This window comes from Lepidochelys kempii, chromosome 3, assembly GCF_965140285.1.
Source record: "Lepidochelys kempii isolate rLepKem1 chromosome 3, rLepKem1.hap1, whole genome shotgun sequence".
Lineage (NCBI taxonomy): Eukaryota > Metazoa > Chordata > Testudines > Cheloniidae > Lepidochelys > Lepidochelys kempii.
Window position 1 is genome coordinate 100,679,705 of NC_136382.1, and position 18,579 is coordinate 100,698,283.

Here is an 18,579-nt window from a genome sequence, read left to right on the forward strand (position 1 = left end):
TATTCGACATTGGTGAGGCCTCATCTGGAGTACTGTGTCCAGTTTTGGGCCCCACACTTCAAGAAGGATGTGGATAAATTGGAGAGAGTCCAGCGAAGGGCAACAAAAATGATTAGGGGACTGGAACACATGAGTTATGAGGAGAGGCTGAGGGAGCTGGGATTGTTTAGCCTGCAGAAGAGAAGAATGAGGGGGGATTTGATAGCTGCTTTCAACTACCTGAAAGGGGGTTCCAAAGAGGATGGCTCTAGACTGTTCTCAATGGTAGCAGATGACAGAACGAGAAGTAATGGTCTCAAGTTGCAGTGGGGGAGGTTTAGATTGGATATTAGGAAAAACTTTTTCACTAAGAGGGTGGTGAAACACTGGAATGCGTTACCTAGGGAGGTGGTAGAATCTCCTTCGTTAGAGGTTTTTAAGGTCAGGCTTGACAAAGTCCTGGCTGGGATGATTTAACTGGGAATTGGTCCTGCTTTGAGCAGGGGGTTGGACTAGATGACCTTCTGGGGTCCCTTCCAACCCTGATATTCTATGATTCTATGAGTTGAGACTCAGGGGGAGACTTGAGACTGTGGGAGCTTTGGCTAAAGAAAACCTCCTCACTGCCCAACAAACCCAGGAATGCTCCTATAACAAGGGAGTGCAGGTATGCGCTTTCAGGCCAGGCAATCAGGTCCTCCTTCTACTCCCAAGCACGGAGTCTAAACTACTAGTCAAGTGGCAGGGACCCTATGAAATTGTGTGCCAAGTCAGGTCAGTCAATTATGAGGTTAGACAACCTGATAAATGGAAACCCACCCAAGTCTATCACATCACCCTGCTGAAGGTGTGGAAAGAACGAGAAAATCTATTCATCACCCGGTGCCCCCCAGAGACAGAACTGGGGCTCCAAGTACCTTACGCCCTGTCCCCAGGGGCTATGCAGGTGAGGGAACAGCTTTGCCCTGAACAAAGAGCCCAGGTTCAGAGCCTAGTGAAAGCCTTCCTAATGGTGTTTTCCTGCCTACCAGGAAGGACCCACCTTGCACACCACCATATCCAGCAGACAGAACCTGGACAGATAGTCTGGGAGAACTCCGGCTGCTTCCCCAGAAAGTGCGTGAGGCAGTAAAACAGGAAGTCCAGACCATGTTGGAGCTTGGGGTCATTGAGGAATCCCACTGTGAGTGGACAAACCCTGTCTTATTAGTCCCAAAGTCGGATGGCACTGTCTGGTTTTATATTGACTTCAGAAAGGTTAATGCAATCTCCAAATTTGATGCCTACCCCATGCCCGGGTGGATGAATTACTAGACCGTCTGGGCAAAGCTCAGTACATCACCATCTTAGACTTAACAAAGGGGTATTGGCAAATCCCACTCAGACCAGACTAGCAAGTAAAAACCTTTTGCCACTCCATTCAGTCTGTACCAGTTTCGAACTATTCCCTTTGGACTCCATGGGGCACCCGTGACATTCCAAAGCCTTATGGATCAGGTGTTGCAACCCCATAACTCATATGTCGCAGCCTATTTAGATGATGTAGTCATCTACAGCTGAACCTAGGAAGAACATCTGGCCCAAGTGACAGCCATGCTCCGCTCCCTGAGACAGGCTGGACTAACAGCCTGGTAGAGTGGGAGGGCCCAGGCTCCCCTCCCCACAACCACCTTGGCAGTCTGGGGTTGTGGCTATGACCACTAGGTCATGCTTCCCAACCAGACCCTGAGTGGAGATCATTACAATTGGAATAAGAAAATATTTTAAAAACTCTTTCCCAGCATGCTTTTTATTGTAAATAATTAAAAGCTGGCATCCATGCTGGAAAGCCTTTTGTCTCAGGTTTTCACAAGTAGATCATTTTCTCCATTGCCGTATGTCATTCATATTTCAGTTAGTTTAACTAGATGTGTCTGATTCATTCCAGTCCATGACTATTGAGTGTATAGCAACTACTCAGATGTGTGTTACAGTATTTCCCTCCAAGCTTCACTTTCTTTCTATAGTTAAGTCTAATAACAGTAAAGGATCATAACGAAATTTATTTCCATATTAGTTTTGATTTCCATGATACTGGTTTGCACACAGTTCTGATTCTGAATATTACATTTCCACCATACTGTGTGTTGGTAAATGATTCTTCCATGTAAAACTCCCATTAAAATTTGCCATCTCGAGCATCAAATAATAATTATTTTTTAAAATCAGGCTTAATTATTAACACAACAGGCCCCATATTCCCTTCCATTGTGGGGTAAAGAGGGAAGCTAAACCACAGTACTACTGAAGTTACATTTCAACAGGGCATATCATCTCAGGCAAAGGAGGAATGAAGCCTATGCAGCATGTTCCTCCCCCATCCTGCAGCCTGTGAAAACCCCTTGGGGTGATTTAGGGAACAGCATCCCTCTAGCAGAAACACAGATTTTCCCATGTTTCTCCTGAGTGTTAACTCTCTGTCTACAACTTCTGTCCTCCTTTAGTGCACAGCGGCAGACGAATGGTAGCACCGACACAGAGCCCACCATGCTGCCAGAGGGTGAGGTGACTAGGGATCAGTACAGAGGAAATGGAACTCCATGTGGCTATCCCAAGGATTACAGGCAAGGGACCATGATTCCTCATGGATCCTCAGATTCCATGCCATTAGGAGATGCTGCCCCTACTCACTCCATTAGACTGTTAGCCCTTTCCCTCCTAGCAGAAAATGCCTTAGCTGTTGCGTGGCATCAGAGCCATGCGAATTTTGTATTCATGTTTCCCTCTTATGCACATTTTTCACGGAAAGGAATTGTGTTGCTCATAATTTATAATCTTTTCCTATTATTCCAATAAAGGCAAATCAGCTCCACTCCATATTTCCCTCCACTGTTTCTGTCACAGTTCAGGTCAACTGCACCAGTATTCCCACTCCATGGTCCAGCGACAGCACCCACTCCAGGCTTCCAGCTCACCAGCCGTCACCTCTCTTGCATGGAGACCGCATCTCTCTTCCTCCTGACCAGGGTATTTCCACACTGCACAGTTCCCTGCCTATCCCCAGCAAAGGACAAGCCGCCTAAATGGCCAACATCTGCACTATGCTTTCTCTTCGGACACTAATAACAGTGTAATTGCCAACAGTTATAAGTTACCTTACAGCTCTTTCTACACACGCACTTTTATTCTTAAGGTAAAAGTGTTACAGAGAAAACATGTTAAAAACAATAAAAGAAGTTACATGCATGCTAATAAGCTTACCAGAGATCACCCCCGAACTCCAACAAGGGAAATGGTTTGTGATTAATCCTTCAAAGCACACACAGTGGTTTTTTTCTCTGGTCATATGTTCATCACAGCTCCAGTTCAGAACTAGCTCCCAAGTCTTACGGGGCCTCAGTGGGTCAAAGACATTCCAACATTCCAACCCTTGCCTAAGGATAGGGGGGCCCCCTTGGAACAGATGTCCTGTCCCATTTGCTGGATCAGAAAGAAGGCCCTGAGTCAGCTTTAACTCAGGCCATTTAACCAAAAGTCTTCTCTTTGTCTGTTGGTCCCTGGAGAATCCAGTTTGAACCAGAACATACAAGACTCTCTCCAGGTGATGGGCACTCTCTAGAGGTGTTACAACCTGAGTGAATTTGCCTAACCACCCCACATTGTTCGTAGTTCCCAGAGGGCTGGGGTTCCCCTCCCCCATGGAAATACATACAATTCCTCAGCAGTACATAAACATTTGCATTTTACTACAATGAACTCCTAAAATATTTAAACCTAATTCTGTAAGGTTTAACTTAATTCCATAAAATTTGTCCAGAATATTGCAGGATATTGTTATATCCGTCAGACCTCTGTCACAGTTCTTTGTAAGGTAGTTCCTCTACAGCATTTCCCCATTAGTCTGTAGCTGTACAACTTTGACTCTCATGTCATTTTTACTATTAACTTGAAAAAAATACCACTGGGACTTGGAAAATAGTGTGTCATTTATTCTATATTATTCAGCAGCGAGGGCAAAAAGGTCTGATTTCCTTACAAAAGCCCAAATTTTCTCCTCAGATGCACACACTGAAGAAAGTGAAATCCAAATGAGTATGTCCTAGAGCAGAATTGGCCGAAAGGGTCGATGATGGTAGAATTAGAACTGAACAATTCTGGGACAACTGAGAGTCAATCCTAAATTCCTCCTCCAAACTAGTAAAGGAATCTCTGCCCTTTCCCACTGCCAAAATTTCAAAGAGTTTAATGCAGATAAAAAACACAGTTTCCCATATGCAAGGTTTTTTATATTAATGTTGATTTAGGAAAGACATTTAAAAATTTCCATAATTGCTCTCGTAGACCATCTTTTAATTAGTTACCTTTTGGCAAGACACAAAGTTCATTTACATTCCTTAGAGAAATAACTCAATCTTTTAGATAAAAAAACATTTCAGTTTAAACAGACATTTTAGGCTTGACTATTTTTAATTCCAGTAACACTGTTCAGAAGGAGGGCAGCAGTACTATGATTCCCTTCTGTACAAAATGTGTTTTTTATCATCCAGCCTCAATCATGCAATAGCCCGAGCAATACTAAAGACACTGCTTAATACTAGAGATCTTGGACTCCGGTCTCTCCTTTTTAAGCAAAATAATTGAGCAGCTAATAAAATAAAATAAAAAACCAGTCTCCAGTGCTCCCTACCAACTGTAGCTATTTTGGATGCTTCTCAGTCTGGTTTCAGCCCAGGGCATGGTATTATGGAGAAAGCACTTGTTTCTCTGTGGAATGATGTATGCTGGTCCGAAGACAAGAGAAGTACATCCCCTGCTAGACCTCTGCAGGACTGCTCATACAGCTACTCATCAAATAATTAACCTCTAAGAAAACTTCAGGGTTCAGTGGAAATGCCCTGAAATGCTTTCAGCCTTTTCTTTCAGATCAAACCCAGAGTGTTGTTATGGGCAACCGTTCATCCACCTCCAAAGACACACAAGGTTTAATTCTCTGCCCCATGTTATTCAGCATCTGTATGAAGCCATTAGGAGATCAGGTGAGCTGCTGAAGTACAAAGATGACACACAGCCCTAAATTTCCTGTATGTCAAACGTAAACAGTACCATCTCCCAGCTTTCTTACTGCCTAGCAAAGATCAGCCCCTGGATAATGAGCAGCTGGCTAAAGCAGAAACCAGGCAAGATAGGTGATTCTGATAGGAAGGAAAGCCCTTGGGACAATTTGTCTCCCACATTATCAGGTACATTTGTCCTCAGATTATCAAAGAGACATGCATGTTTCTATATAGATCCAAAATATATAGCTGTCTCTACCCACAAGAGAAACATGCTAGTGAGTCACATAATCTATACTAAAAGGATCTTTTAATCTCTTTGTCCACTTCCTGTCTTCCTTGGAGGTGGAAACATTATATCAATAACATTTTTTAAAGCTAGAAACTAATTAAATTAACTGCCCAAATATCCTCTTTACAATGTAACAGAAGCAAAATGCAAATCTCAACAAAGCATATCAAGCTCTGGCAGTCAAAGTTCATTAACTATTACAAAACCAAGTACTTGACAATTATAGAGTCATAGGTTTTAAGGCCAGAAGGGACCATTAGATCATTACAGTCTGACCTCCTGTAGATCACAGACCATTAAATCTCACACATTTATGCTTGTATTGAGCTCAGTAACTTGTGGCTAAACCATAATTTGTGTTTGGCCAAGGCATATACTCCAGAAAGGCAGCCAGTCTTGATCTGAAGACATCAAGAGATGGAGAATCCACCACTTTTCTTGGTGGTTTGTTCCAGTGATCAATCACTCTTACTGTTAAAAATGCGTACCTTATTTCTAATTTGAAATTGTCTGGCCATTGGTTCTTGTTATAGACACTTCTCTACTAGATTAAAGAGCCCTTTAATACATGGTATCTTTTCTCCATGATGGTTCTTACACACTGTAATCAATCCACTCCTTAATCTTCTTTTTAATAAACTAAACAGATTGAGCTCTTTAAGTCTCTCATTGTCCGGCATTTTCTCCAGTCCTCAAATCATGTGTGTGACTCTTTTCTGCACCTTCTCGAATTTTTCAACATTCATTTTAAAATGGGATTACCAGAATTGGATACAATATTCCAGTATCTGTCTCACCAATATCGTACAGAGGTAAAATCACCTCCCTACTCTTATTCGTTATTCCACTGTTCATACTTCCACGAATCACAATTAGCCACAGCAAAAGTCTAGCTCTTGTTTAGTTGCTTGTCCACTATAACCCTTAAGTTCTGTTCAGAGTCACTGCTTTCCAGGATACAGCCCTCCATTCTGTAGACCTGACTTGTATTCCTTGTTCCTAAATGTATAACTTTGGCTGTATTAAAATGCATTTTGTTTGAATGAGGCCCAAGCTTACCAAGTAATTCTGGTTACTCTGCTGCCTTGTCCTCATCATGCCATTCGTCCACTCCTTGTTTTATTTTTACAGGTTTTAATCAACAGTGATTTTATATTTATTTCTAGATCATTGATGAAAACGTCAAATAGCTTTTCCACTAGACGCACCCCCATTTGATGATGATTCCCCACTGACAACTACTTTTTGAGATTTGTCAGCCAGTTCTTAATCCATTTAACATGTGCTTTATTAATATGGTGTAGTACCGATTTTATAATCAGAATGTTGTGAGGTACAAACTCAAAAACCTTACAAAAGTATATTACATCTACACAGTTACCTTTTATCATCAAACTTGCAATCTCATCAAATGGCTCAACCTTGCTCCCACCGGCAAATATGGGAGTTTTGCCCTTCATTCACCTCCACAGAAGTAGGATCAGGTAGAAAGCTTCATTCATATTTTCTCTAAAAATAAAAAAACTTGGTTATTTACAGCTAAGTGTGGTATCCTCCACATTTCACAAGAAAAGACATCCCTTCTTCTGGTAAATTGCCATCAAATAGCATTCTATTTTATGAAAAATGCAAGTTTCTCTCTTAGAAACATCTCTCTGTCCTTTGCAGACACTTCTAGCATACTATGCATAACCTTTACAGTTTTCCACCAATCCTTTGTGCCCTAGGATTTATACAACATCTTGTCAATAATTACGGTAAAAAGGGTTATCTGCTGCAGTGAGAGGTGAGCATATTATTCACTGGAATACTTAGTCCTCTCCTCTCTCATGATATTATACTGGCTTATCAACTGTCCGATGAGCTTTGAGACCTGATTTGCCAAAGTGCTGCACCAGTTTTCCATCAGTGTGAGTTCACTGAAATCTCAGCGTCACACTGGTGTAACCCTGTGGAGAATCAAGCCCATAACATTTAATAAAACAGCACTTTGTAAAATGTGTGTAAAGCATTTACAGAGCAAAGTTTTTCCACTGAGTTTGAATAATCATTTAAGCAAGGTGGAAACTCTCTCTTGCAAATAGGCTCTCAGTCTGCCAGCATCACAAACAATCTCACCTTTCCGCAAGATGCAGGCACCAACGGTAAGACTCAGAGATGCCCCAGCATTCAAGCATATTTCAGAATTTATATAAGGCAAAAATGTTTCTTTCCACATGAGCTTTTGGAGTGATATGCTGATTAGAATGGGCACGACTTTCTTTTAAATTGATGAACATAAAACTTCCCCCATCCATAGCATTTGCATTAAATTGATGTATTCTACAGGAGATAAAAGGGGAGGAGAAAGGGAAAAAACAGTGAGCTTAAGACGTTTTCAAACTGTGGAACAAATATCTGACAAGCTCATTTGAAGGATGTGGAAAAGAAAGACAGCTTTATAGATACACAGTTAAAACTTCTGCATGTTTTTGTTTCTGAAACTGTTTATGAGAAATATGAACTGCTGGTATTTACAATATTTCAGTGTGAACTGTCTAGTTCTGAATGCATAATGATTGCCCTCTATTTCTATATAAAAAATCCTTAGGATCTGATCCTGTAGTTCTTACATGGGCAAAATTCCTACTATAGTCTGTGTGTAGGCAAAGCTCCCTCTAATTCCAGTGGGAATTGTATCTATTTAGGAATACACACTTGCCCCTCCAAATGTATGTATTCCAGAAGAGGAGGGTGGTCCTTTCCTGTATTTATTTTTCTATGCAGTTTGTTTTGACTAACTTGGAATGTTTGCAACACACCAAAAGCAGAGTTGAACAAAATTAAAATGCTGGGAAACAGTTTGTGCAATGTCAATTTCTTTCTCTTAAACACTTTGAATTTCATTTGTGTGTGGAATACCACCAGCTGTTATTAATTTTAAGACTGTATGCTAGCCCTGTGTGATTGATTCCATCCTACTGGACTTTTATTCACTGGATTCTACTAATTCCATCAAGTAATTTAGGTATACATTTCATTGAAAAAAATTCTCCCTTTAGATAATATTGTAAAATCAGGTGCACAAGGAGGATTTGTGTCTTTCTGTTATTGGCCTTTGGCAGAAACAGGATATCAAAGCAGATGGACCAATAGCCTGTTTTATGTGGCAATTATTCTGTTCCTAAATCCCCCACCCCAAAACTCACAGGTTTGATATAAATGTCCTCTGAAACACTGAAATGGCTTCTATGTTGCAAACACTGAAGCACATGCCTAACTTCAGTCACACAAGTAGCTGTATTAAGTCAAGCAGTAAAGATAAACACATGTTTAGTGTTTACAGGATTGGAGCCTAAACGTGATGAAAAGGAAAAATGATAATTAGTCATAGGAAAAAAAGTCCATGTTCTAATATAACATGTCTTTTCTCCATTTCACAATGGAGTTTTTAATAAATATTTAGAATTCATTTTTTCCTTTCCATTTTAACATAGCACATTCGTTGATAAAGCAAGCTGTGTGCTAGATAAAAATTAATATTGAGATTAGAGAAGGGCACAGACTAACTCAGGTTTCAAATCACTCTACCTCCTTCTGCAGAGTTTGAGAGTGTCTGGATTCAGAGTTCTAATGAGTCTATTACAGAGGGAAGAGCCATCTGAGAAATTCACACCTGGGTTTGGATTTCAAAAGTTCAGGGGTATTTGGACTTCTTGTTTTGGTTCAGACCCATTTCCAACTGAAATGAAAGGGTAACAAACAAGAAAACTCAACACTGGTTTTAGTGCTGTCCTGGAAAATATTCAAGTTTCAAGTGTTATGTTCACACACACACACGAGTTTTGCTAATTATTAAGTGCCAACAATATGCTCAGTGCTGTAAAAGACACAAATAAATAGCCCCTTCCCTGAAGAGTTTACAGTGTAACAGACACATGGATTATAGGAGGTAATTATCTCCAATCTGGGAGCAACCCTTAAACAATTGGGAGACAAATAATCTACAGTTTACATGGATTTATGAATAAGAACACAGTTATCTAAAATATGTATGTACTGTAAGTACTTGCTTTGAAAACCTCAGTATAAAAAGTATTATGGCCCAGATTTTTAAAGGTATTTGGGCATGGCTGCTCAGAGTTGCAATGCCTAACCGATTTAGGAGCATAAATCTCATTTTCAAAAGAGATTTAAACACACAGGAGCAAAAATCCCACTGACTATCAATGAAAATGAGATTTAGTCTCCTAAATCAGTTAGGCAGTGCAACACCTAAGTAGCTTTAAAAATCTGGGCCTGTGTCTCTGTATAGCGGAAATCTGACTTATCATGTATCAGATATCTGTAATATCTGTTGTGTTAGTAACACTTTGATCTAGATCAAGTGATCAAAGGACAAATATTAGAACAAAATGGTTCCCAAAAACTCTAAAATATAGTAAGCAAGTACCAGTAACCATAGTCCCATCCATCTGTGAATACTATAAGGGAATAGCACTGCAGCTCCAGTTACATGCTTTTGATAACCAGAGTTCTCTAAACCATGCCCTTCCTTCATGGAGAATGGTGCCACCCATTCACTGATTCTGAGTACAACTCAGAGCTCTTTCTCAGTATCTGACATATTTGGTAACAATCCCCAGTATATACTTTTTATTTTTGCTGTCACACATATTTTAAGTTAGAGTCTGAATAACAGGTATATCTATGAAAAAATGGGTGTTTATCACTACAAAAGGTTTTTTCTCCCCCCACCCCACTCTCCTGCTGGTAATAGCTTATCTAACGTGATCACTCTCCTTACAATGTGTATGATAATCAAGGTGGGCCATTTCCAGCACAAATCCAGGGTTTAACAAGAACGTCTGAGGAACAGTGGGGGTGGGGGGGAGGAATAAACAAGGGGAAATACACATTGTAAGGAGAGTAATCACTTTAGATAAGCTATTACCAACAGGAGAGTGGGAGTGGGGTGGGGCGGGGGGGAGAAAACCTGGATTTGTGCTGGAAATGGCCCACCTTGATTATCATACACATTGTAAGGAGAGTGTTCACTTTAGATAAGCTATTACCAGCAGGAGAGTGGGGTGGGGGGAGAGAAAACCTTTTGTAGTGATAAACACCCATTTTTTCATGGTCTGTGTGTATAAAACCATCTTCTGTATTTTCCACAGTATGCATCTGATGAAGTAAGCTATAGCTCATGAAAGCTTATGCTCAAATAAATTGGTTAGTCTCTAAGGTGCCACAAGTACTCCTTTTCTTTTTGCGAATACAGACTAACGCGGCTGTTACTCTGAAATCTGAGGTATATCTATGTGATTAGTATATTTTCTAGTCTGTTCTGAATGGGTTGGTCACAAGATAAAGGGATGAACAGTTCAAGCCTATTAACTAGGTCCATAGAATCATAGGACTGGAAGGTACCTCAAGAGGTCATCTAGTCCACCCCCCTGCACTCATGGCAGGAATAAGTATTATCTAGACCAGTGGTGGATAATCTGATTGTGGGCCATGAGACACTTTGCTGACTTGGACCGTCCTCAGGGACAGCCCCATGTAGCTCCCACTGGCCACAGTTCAGTGTTCCTAGCCAATGGGAGCTGCGGGAAGCGCAGGGATGTGAGGTTAAGGAGAACAGTTTTTCTCCCTCATCTTTGTAACAACCTTTTATGCATTTGAAAACTGTTATGTTCCCTTTCAGTCTTCTCTTCTCCAAACTAAACAAACCCAATTTTTTCAATCTTCCCTCATAGGTCATGTTTTCTAGACCTTTAATAATTTTTGTTGCTCTTCTCTGGACTTTCTCCAATTTGTCCACACCTTTCCTGAAATGTGGCACCCAGAATTGGACACAATATTCCAGTTTAGGCCTGCATGGAAAGCAAAAAAATTATTTATTGTGTCTTGCTTACAACGCTCCTGCTAATACATCCCAGAATAATGTTTGCTTTTTTGGCAACAGCGTTACACCGTTGACTCATATTTAACTTGTGATACACTATGACCCCCAGATTCCTTTCTGCAGTACTCCTTCCTAGGCAGCCATTTCCTATTTTGTATGTGTGCAACCGATTGTTCCTTCCTAAGTAGAGTACTTTGCATTTGTCCTTGTTGAATTTCATTCTGTTTACTTCAGACCATTTCTCGAGTTTGTCCAGATCATTTTGAATTATAATCTTATCCTCCAAAGCACTTGCAACCACTCCCAGCTTGGTATCATCCACAAACTTTATAAGTGTACTCTCTATGCCATTATTTAATCATTGATGAAGATATTGAACAGACCAGACCCAGAACTGATCCCTGCAGGACCCCATTTGATATGCCTTCCAGGTTGACTGTGAAAGCCTGATAATTATTGTCTGCGAATGGTTTTCCAACCAGTTGTGCACCCTCCTTATAGTAGCACCATCTAGGTTATATTTCCCTAGTTTGTCTATGAGAAGTTCATGTGAAGTAGTATCAAAGCCTACTAAAGTCAAGATATACCACATCTACTGCTTCTCCCCTGTCCACAGGCTTTTTACAATATACCGTAACATGGCCACACATTGGAAGAAGGAGATTAAAATCACAATCCCTCCTCCTGTCGTTGCACAGGTCCAAGTATGGCAGTGGAGAGTGGACGGGGGCATACTCAATCCATGAACAGGTGAGTGGGGAAATGGAGCCTAAGCTCCTCTTCTTCCCATTCTCTCCCCTCCTAAACATGGGACAAGTAGGCAGGGCGGGAGTAAGTTGCACCCTCAGGATGCAGTAAATTGATTTCCACCTGGAGCAAGGAAGACATTTGGTCACAATTCCTTCCCAGGACTCTTCCTGAGGCAGTGCAGTTATACACCTCTCCTTACTCAGATCTAAGCCTTCCAGCTCAGGCTAGCCCGAAAGCAATGGTGAAGCTGTCTTGGGCATACCAAAAGGGATGTGTAACTACACATCAGGGCTTAGACATTCTAATGACAAAGCACATTAACAAGTCATAGCTCTGGAAACTTCAGATATCGGCGGAGGAAGGTGATAATTACAAAACTGAATAATTCCCATATCTGAAAATCTTTGGAGCATAGTAACCCATTAACACAGCCTGAGCTTACAAGAGATGAAAACAAATACAGGTTTCATTTCGCTCCAGCCTCTTAATCTTGAATCACCATTTTCAAGACAGATTCGTTGCATCACATCCAATCTGCATAGAATGGTTTAGCAAAAATTGATGCTCCCATACCAAATGCATATACTGGTATGAAATAACAACAGTGTCATTTTTGTCTATGGCTAAAACAGCACTAGCCATAGTCACAGCACAACATGAGAGGCTTGGCAACTACATCTCCTGTAGTTAAAATTATGGCACATATGCAGTGATTACAGTGGCGGAATCGGAGCCAGGACTCCTAACTATTCCCAGGTCTTTGGTATGACCTTGAACAAATCACAGAGGGCCCAATGGGAGTTTGCTATTGGCTTCAATGTGAGCAGAATTATGACTTTACTAAAAAGAAAAGGAGTACTTGTGGCACCTTAGAGACTAACCAATTTATTTGAGCATAAGTTTTCGTGAGCTACAGCTCACTTCATCGAAAGCTTATGCTCAAATAAATTGGTTAGTCTCTAAGGTGCCACACGTACTCCTTTTCTTTTTGCGAATACAGACTAACACGGCTGTTACTCTGAAACCTATAACTTTATTGTATCTCAGTTTTTCATCTGTAAATTGGCTAGTACGTGGAAGACATGGGGTGCAGTTAGTGTCTGTAAATTCCTTAGGGCAGAATAATTATCTATTGCGATTGCTGAGAGCTGATTCTAGCACTGACCTTTAAATAGGTGTCATACATATGAATAAATATAGAATAAACAAAGGAAGTTTTTGTATGGAACAATGGTAAAGAAACACAGAAAGAGTTGGTTTCTTATAACACTGAACAAGGAACTTAATTAGATTAAAGAAAGCATTACCCCTAAAGCGACTGTGTGTTTGCTTCACTATACACTCCTGCCTAGAACCTTCCTCATGAGTCTTGCCTGGCTTCCTGCTACACTTTTAAAGAAATAGTACACCTATCCTCACATCTATGTTTGTACATAGTGCATTGGAGCAAGGGTGCAAGTTCCAATTTTCTCAAAATGATGTCCTTATTGATGTTGACATGTCAGGAAAGTGACAGCCTTTTGTCTATTCCAGTCCCAAATAGTGGGCTACAGCAGAGCAGAGGTGACCTCTCTGGGCTAAATAACTTGTTAAAGTTTTTTGGGGCCTCTCTCATCCATGAACAAGTGGATTAAAAAGAAGAAAGGAGTGGAGTTTGTACAGGCATCTGCTTTTTGTGCTCTATAGCTGTTTTTCCTGATCACATACCACTATGAATTCCCACAGTATACCAAACAGCCTGCTTTGAGGAATGCCAGTCTCTAAGCATTTATACAAAGAGGTTTAGTATATTTGATTTCCCATGTAAATAAAACCTAAATCAACAGTAAACAAGAGGCAAGACACTAAGTGAGCTGAAATTGTGTTTTCAGCAAGTGTCAAGTGTTAGAAAGTTTTCGAATGAAAACATTTTTGTTCTGATGGTGCAGTGAAACAGCTGGTCATTTGAATAGGAACCTGTTTTAAGGGGGAATATGTAGTTTTAATTAAAGCTCATCTGCGGTTTTACTGTTTTTGATTATTAAACACAGTTTCCGTTATTAACAAAATGCTTGGAGATGTAATCGCCTTCAGCTTTTGTTTATTATGATGTAAGCCTGCTGGTTTTGGGAGCTATGGAGAAGAGTATTCATTTTCCCCCCTTTCCTGTTGTGTGAACTCCAGCTGAGTTATATGGTTCTTTTGTTGTTATTGTTTTTAAAGTGAGTCATTTTTATGGTAGACTGGTTATTTTTCATAGTGTCAGCTGTATACATTAGATACATACCAAAATGTTAAGATTTATTTTGTAAAATGTCAGTTTGTTTTAATTGCTGTTTATTGCTGACAATTTATCCTACAGTAATAAAACCTGGAAATATGATTCTCCTATAATATTTTGGAGATAGACACTGTGATGTTGGATACATTCATAAGGGTCAGGAATTCATTCCTATTTTGGCATTATGTGACTTTCTTCACTGCTTGCTGACCTTTTATTTCTTATGAGGGTTAGTGTCTGTCAATTATTCTGACAGGTTTAAAACCCACAAATTAATAATGTATCAAACTTTAGATTAACCAAATCTTACACAGACACAAGGAGTCTCACACTCAGATGTTGCTTGTTAGAAGGCAGTGCTGATATTCATTTTAAACACTTAAATTGTGGTGTGACTAAAGGCCATAACCAGATTGTGATCCATTTGCTAGGTGGTGCACAAGCATGTATATGACAGTAGTTCCTGCTTCAACAGAAGCTCACTTTGGGCCTGATCAAACTGCCTTTGAACTTGAAGGGAGTCCACTGACTTACACATCGCCCCTCTATCCAGACTGATGGCTCTTTCCTATCAGCTTGAATATCCATGCCTGGAAGACCCACCCAACCACAACAAACCAGGTGTCCACCTTCACACCTGACAACTTATTCCTTCAATAAGCCCTTCAAATGTTAAACACAGTGCTAGTTAAAGCTGTCTCATGTGAATAAAATTAACTCCAATTTAGCTTCAATTTCTGGGTCTTCCATCTATATCTATAAACTCTACAAGGCAGAGATTATACCTTCATTTATGTCTTGTACAGCAGCAAATACCTTTTTGACATTTAAATTCCAATGCAAAAACCCATATGTTTATCAGCAATTCTATCGATCAGTCTTCTTAGGCTTATTTTGATATCACTTAATTTTGAGATTTTTTTAAAAACAAATAATGTATGCCCATGGAGCCAATGCCATGGGAAATCATAGTGTACCTAGTCCACTGTCATGGTTGGAGGGTGAACTGCATTTTCAACCTCCTCTCAGTCTTTCCTGAATGCATCCCTCAGGCGACAGGCCTGGCTTCCTTCACTCTCTGAAGGATGCAAACCCCCGCCCCGGTTCAACTATCCTTGGATTCCAGTCAGACTGGTGGCAGCCCCAGTTTCCCAACTCTGTAAACGTCACAGGCCCATCTGTACTTAGCACCTGCAATAAAACTTCTCTTCAGGAACCTGTGACCAACAGCGGATTAAATTGACTCAAAATAGTTTTATCAAAACAAACGTATGATTTATTCACCCCAGGTACACAGTGAACAAAGAAATGGCTTAAAACAACAAATGGCCTACACACCTGGGCCTGACCTTAACTTTATCCTTTCCTTGGAAGTTGTGGGTGAGTTCCACGTGGCCCACACCCGCTATTTGTTGTCTGCGAGAAACACTGCACTGATGCCTTCTCTCAGTGTCTCTCTGTCAGAATCTCACCTCCAGCAGCTGTTGCCTGCTCCTCGCTCTTTCTCTCTAGGCAAAGGGTTTTAATATCCCTTTTGATCCTAAGCACTGGCCTTGGGAAAATAAATCTGTTAACCTGACTGAAGTCAGGTAGGTAGGCATTTCTGATGAATAGCGCCCATGTTGTTCTCTTAAAAATGCTTGGTATTCTCTTTGGAGGTCTATTATCTGTGTCATTGTTTCATTTCCTGCTTATTATCCCTAACAAACTACTACTCCCTAACTGTATAGACAGTTTATCCTCCATCTCTTTCTAAATCCCTAACAAACTCCTTTGATTTAACTCTGTGTATTAAAACAGAATAATATCAAGCCTATAAAGTGAAATACATAAGATATTCATAACAAATAATACAGATATTGCCCTCATTCTCCATACCCACTAATGGTTGTTAATACAGATCTGGATGGAATACCTCAAGAATATATAACCAATTGACATCCTATTTCTGTTCAGGTTTTGGCTTCATTAGTGTGAATGCCAACATAGGTTTCAGTTATCGTCAACTGTGGTTGTGCTATTTGTCATGTCGGCACCTCTCCCCAGGGAATTGGACTGGGACCACCAACTCATTTTACATAGGCCACTGACTGCCATCAGATGGTAACAACTTCTAGTCATCTGGGCTGGATTCAAACCAAAGAATTAAGCCTTTGTGATTTATAAATCCCTGAGCATTCCTACTGTAACCCTTCTGCCCATCAGAGTTGGCAGCAACAATGGACGGATTCAGTATCTAGGGGTTCCGTTTCAATAACACAATGCAAAACCGGCTCAAGCCCCCACCCACCCCACCTGGGACAATTATATACCACCCCCCTGGGTGCCTCTAAGAGGCAATACTTCCCATTCGCAAGCACAGAGTCTGAGTGTAGCAAAAGCTTTTTAATAAAGGAGGGAAACAATGCTGTATTATGTTGGGAAAACACCACAAACAGGATTCATAACACCAACCATGAGCAAAAGACCCACCCCCAAGTAAGTTTGGCAGTGTCCTTTTCCCCTCAGGGTCTTAAGTCCAGCAACCCAATAGTCACTCTCTCCCCCTCACCCCAGTTTCTGTCCTTGGTCAGTGCAGCCCCCCAGAGTTCAGAAGTTCATCTGCAGAGTTTACCTCCAAGCCTGGGTAGAAGTGGAGGGAGGTATGGGGGGCATCTTACATGCTCTGCTGCCTGGGTCGATGGCCAAGTGCCACACCTCTCCATGGGTTCTGCTGCAGTCTTCACCACCAGCCGCGCCTCTCCGTCAGCTGCCCTGCTGTCCGCTCCACTCTCCACGCCTCTCCGCTAGCTGTCCTGCTGTCCACTCCTCTCCACCAGCCACCCAGCTATCTGCTCCACTCTCCGGTAGCTGTCCGCTCCTCTCTGCCAGCTGCCCAGCTATCCGCTCCACTCTCCGCGCTAGCTGTCCTCTCACCAACTTGTCTTCAGGCCCCCCCTACTTAACACAGTTCTCAGCAACTTCAGCTCTTTAGTGATTTCAGCTCTCAGTGATTTTTAGCTGGTAGTAGGGGGAGCCTCAGTGCTGGTGCACCACTAGCCCAAAGTAGGTCTAATGCTTAGACCTAGGTGTCAGTGATTTTAGCTCTGCAGCATGTAACAAGACTCCCAAGGGAGCCAAAATTAGCTCTGTTATTATACTGTGGACAGAAGAGAAGTTAAAGTAGTGTTTAGCACCCTCACAAAGGGCCCACACTACCATGTACACATACCTATCCCCAGCCTCTCTCAATTCTTTGCATTTTGGAACTCATGTCCCTTGCCTAGCAAGTGCTATTTAGTTGAGGATGAGTCCCTCCGTCATAAAATACCAAGTACAGTTCTACTGTCCTTGATTCACATAACCAGGATAACAACCCTTTATTACTCATGCCCCAGTAACAGAGAGACTGGGGATCCCACAGCAGCCAAAGTGACCATTTGGGCAAGCAGTCCATCATGCTAGGCAGGTGTGCCCATGCAAATGAGTTCAGCCCCTGAAGTCCTTTTCTACAGCTCACCACCAGATGTCAGGGTAGAGCTCATTCTGACTCTGCTTACACTACTCTGTCATTTCATGTTAATATACTGATATTAGCAATTTATGGTTTTAGTGTTGCCTACAGCAGAAGATCGGCTATGAGGGAATCAGCTAACATCTAAGAATGTATCTAAAGTAATAACAAAGGGACTGCAGAAAATAACCAAGTAAATTACTTTTGGGATGTATGCTCTCTTTTATTTAATTTTTTTCTTGCTTGAAAGTCCTAACCCTGAAGACTACCACCTTTTAAAAAGGTTTGGATTAAACATTATAAACCTTTATTTTTAAAAAAAACAATTGGTACCACATGATCCATGTAATAGGGCTTGCATGTACAAACATGTACATGAACAAAAGTGAAATAATCTGAAAGAAAAGTAGGTCTCAGGTCATATCATAGAACAGCAGCTAGAAAAAAATCTACAGAAAAAAGAGGATACAAGAAACACAAATATTCTTTCAGTGAAAGAAAACTGATCTGAAATAAGAGGTGCAAAACAGGGGAAGGGCCATTAAAACAGAGCACTCAGTTATAAGGGTTGATTCAATGGCCCTTTGTTCAGTGTTATGGTCTAACATGCAAGAGAAACAGGACAAATTCCCGGCTTCAATCTCCCACTTCCCATTCTAGCAACAGCTGTGAGAAAAATAGCAGCGAGTAAGCTCAGCGCCAGAGGAGAGTTTATTCCTTTCATTGCCTCTTCTATCCTAGCAAGCAGTGATGTTTACACTGATGTGCTCCAGAGGGAGTTTCATTCAACTGTCCTTGGACAAAAGAAATTCATTATGATACGGGGCCTTTAATGGATAGAGTGCAATTTAGGAATGCAAACCTTAGGGTTTACCCTTCCTAAAT